Genomic DNA, 4,415 nt, shown 5'->3' with positions numbered 1-4,415 from the left:
AAAGACTGAGTGTCTACAAAAAATTCAAAACTATCCAATAAACGTGTGTTAAGGAGATTAAAATTCCTAAGGTACGAATGAAGTATTAGGCTTTTCAACTGTTCTATGTGATGATTGGTAAGAAGAAGACTTTCAAACCAACTACAAATTATAAAACATATTCCAATCTATTGTAGGCTTGTGTAATTCTAGGGAATTTCTGTAAGGAGACGTTTTCAGTTACTGGACATAACTAACTTAGATTAACCGATCCTATTCTCTACCGTGCTTGTCGGTAAGATACCACGGAGACAAGTCGATTGGCATGGTAAAATTTCAGGACAATTTTTTTGTAGTAACAACCGTTCGAACGTTGTATAAATACGGTAATTCAAAAACCTTTCTGTTAAATGAGACATTAATATTATTCACCGCGTTGCCCATACGTCATGCAAAGTAATATAAAAAAAAATTACAGCGATAGGTCTTGTGCATCGCGGATATATTTAGAACAATAATCCTCGATTTACCTCTGAAAATAATTAATACGATTAATTTAATAAGATGTTTATACTGCACACACTTCTTACAATGTCTACATCGAAATATCTCAATGATTGGTACTGCCAGTGTCGCGATTTATTTTTAAAAATGACCGTGGTCACCTTGGTATTCCCCTGCTTGCTTTCAGACAGTTATCCCATACTTAATGTTGAACGGAGAGATTCTATTATAGAAATTACTTTCGCTTTTTACCACGTTTAACTACATTTATACAATCTGGATATAGAGTGGTAATTAGTTTTCGTGGTGTATAATTCGATCATACGATAGATACCAACGTTAGTTTGAAAAAATAAACATTCCTTTCCCGTTTGAACTTTACCCCGATTAGAAGGTAATCGTTTATTTATATTTTCAGATACAATTGACGTTTCCCCGACCCTTCACCCATGAAAGATACTCGCTATAACTTTTCATTGCAAAATTTTCAACGCTGATTTTGAGAGTGTTTTGGAGAGTTGGCGCTTACGTTACAAATAGGTCCACATGTTCAAAACTAACATTTCTATACAAAACAATAAACCACGTGCCGCTCATAGGTATTGATAGCCCATTTTAGGCTAGTCTATTGCAGCGTTTGTGGTATAAATCTCGATTATTGTAACTAAACTAAAGATCCTCGGAAGACATAATGACAAGTAAGTTGTTTGATTTACAACTATCATTTGAAAATACAACTAAATACTGACGAATTATACGCAAAACTACCAAAAAGAGTCAATGTTTACAACCACACTTGAATATCTGTCTGCGCAAAGTGTCTGAACGGCGGCATAAATTCCGATTGTTACGTCTTTACTAACTTATTGCTGATTTGTAATTGTTACGAAAATAAACAAGGAAATCGATGCTCGGAGAAACATCCATTAATGCAAAATTTTACATTTACTTACACTCAATATATTACCGTGCTACAAATAAAAATGAAACTGAAATTTTTGAATTTGTCTACTTGGTGCAAAACTAGAACAGTTTTCCGGCGTATCATCTGTTCGCGCATAATGCAATCAGAGCTTAAATCAGAACCAGTTCAAACTTCCATTGTATGACGTTTGGGTTTGAAAAACATTGGCGAAGCGAAGTTAACTTATCTGATACAAGTTTGCATAAATTTGTTTCGTTTGTAAACTCCACGTTGTTCACACGGTCTATATTTATAATACCGCATCTATAATACAGTGCTCTACTAACTACATGACACGTTCACTTGCGGTTTGTTGAGGTAAAACAGATATAAAACGAGTTATCGAACAATATTTTTAGCATCAAGCGTTTTTGTTTATTGTTCCTAGTTTTAATAAACATGTCAACAACGTTACCATACATAAAATCTAAAAATAGAAACCACTCGTAGCTTTGTACGAGTTTGCAGAAGCGATGAATCCTTGACAAAAAAATATTTTGAGGTGAAATGAAAACTGAATTGCATCTGAATTCAGGATATTCCAATTAATGTGATGATTTTATTGGCATTGAATAGTTCATTTTCTCATAGTACTGTAAACTTTATTCTGAAAAAGTATATAGGTTTTGTGAAATGCAAGAACCTTAACAATATTGGAATAATTTCATTGTACAAAATTGATTTATAAATAACATCAACTAAAAATAAAACAATGATATTTAATCCCCTTCGGCGTTGAGTAATGTTTTCGATTAAATAATATAATGAATATACGTAGGCGACTCAGATAAAATATATTAACAAAATAGAGCAGGGGTGTGCAACCTTCGGCCGACGGGCCAAATGCGGCCCACGAGAGAAAATTGTGCGTCCCACGGAGAAGTGACAATTTTGAATGGTGTTCGGCAAAACGAGTTTTTAATTTAGATTAACCTGGTACGTGCGAGTAATTCCAATCCTTTTACCTTGCAAAGCAGATACTGGAGTACAATTTATTATTTAAGTCAAGCCCGTGTCATTACAATGCCATAACAGCTAGCTTGAGCAAAGCGAACTAAGCATGCCATAAGATCAATGACCAAAGTATTTGGGCCTGAAACTACTAGAAAGTATATGTTAAATAAAAGTGCGGCCCGCGGGATTCGTCCAGGTATTCGTATCTGGGTTTCCTGTATTAAAGGTTGCAGACCTCCGATATAGAGTATTTTACGTCTAGAATTGCTTTTGAGTCTCCACTCCCTCGCGTGAGATGATTTGCATACCAGATACGACTGTTAGTGAAAAGAATCCTTTTTAAGTCAATCTACCGATCTTCAAAAGCATCGACGCAAAGCATCAATTGGAGAATATCATATAGAACAAGTGATTGGCGTAGGTAATCAGAAACAATACATTTCGCATGATTGAACTGTACGCATAATTTATATTCTTTATGTCAAAACATATGCACGTTAAAGGAAAATAAATGCATACCTATATAGGTACATTTTGAACAAAAACAAATTTAGATCGTTATGCATATTCAACAATGACGGAGACGACAGAAAATATTCCGAATATAAATATTCTAAATATCATACTCATAATAGCGTGTTATTTGATAACATAGCATGCAATTGAATTAATTTATAATTTTTCGATTGATTTACATCCAAAGATAGTGAATATGCGATGCAGCAATAAAAATAGAATTTGGTACTGCAACATTTACAAAATTCAATGTATACGGAAAATAAAAAAAATTGTTGCATTATTACGTAGATTTAGCAATATATTTGTACTCAGTTAGGGATATGAGTGCGCTTCAATAGTCGAAGCTCAATGCTTATGTCATTTGGAATGAGAAAGGATATCGTGCGAAAGCTTTTTAGTAAAAATCAATTAGGTAGTTGATGAAAAACTTGGAATATGACATAAACGACGCCTATGGTTCGAAAACCATAAACCAACTTTGAAAGTGAAAGTAATGTTATATTTCAAAATATTGCGTCGGCCGCTCTGTGTATAACCACCTAACAACGACCATGTCATGCATTACTTTGCACGCGATAATGTTTAACATGCAGTCATCAAAATGGAAATCTGATTTTATCATCATCATTGTAAAACTATTTCTAACAGTACATTCTGAGAACATATAAAATTGAAACTAATCAATGCTTTTTTAGACAGAATAAATTTATAATGTCTCTGGGTGTGATGATCTCCTTTTTTAAGTAATTCGACATCCTTTAAAAATGCCTTCAAGCCGTAAAACGCTACTAACTTTCACTATATTTTTTGATGAAAAATACCGAACCATGTATGGCATGTCTTGGATTATTTCGAATAATTAACAACATAAAAATATTTTCTTATTTCTAGAACAACTCAAAGTACTTGATGGTAAAGTTACCTTTAATCGCCGAGCAAACTTTACAACATCAGTATAACTGATATCAATTTTGATATAATCGTTTTCAATAAGAGTCATAGTGTCGTTAATAGATTTTGCCAAAAGAAGGGCCTTTGGCAGTGGATGAATGTTATCACAGTCCTATAACATCATTATCAAATAGTTATTACAATAGTGATATTTGCGATAAAATCAAATAATTCATAAAATGAATATTATTGCAAAGATTGTGCAGAGACAGGAAATAATTTTTCTGATACGCCCACCGATGATCATAATACTCGTCATAACAGAAATGTAGAAATTGATATTGAATATAAGAACGTTTATTTGAAAATTGATATGAACTTGAATGAAAAAGATTGGTATTTAAGATCAATTTGATTTATCTTAAAAGTAATGATGAGAAAATATTGACTACGAAACTGATAGTTTATTCGCTTGCTATTGAAACTATCGTAGTGAACGCAAGCAACAACTGAGCACACAAAGCATCCTTACTGAAGTTGCGTTTAACCCTTCAATTATCTCGCTTAAAGTGTCAGACTACACGCTTCTAATTTAGACTAATTT

The sequence above is a fragment of the Styela clava genome, chromosome 10 (genome assembly GCF_964204865.1).
Source record: "Styela clava chromosome 10, kaStyClav1.hap1.2, whole genome shotgun sequence".
Taxonomy (NCBI): domain Eukaryota; kingdom Metazoa; phylum Chordata; class Ascidiacea; order Stolidobranchia; family Styelidae; genus Styela; species Styela clava.
Note: the sequence above shows the minus strand (reverse complement) of the source record.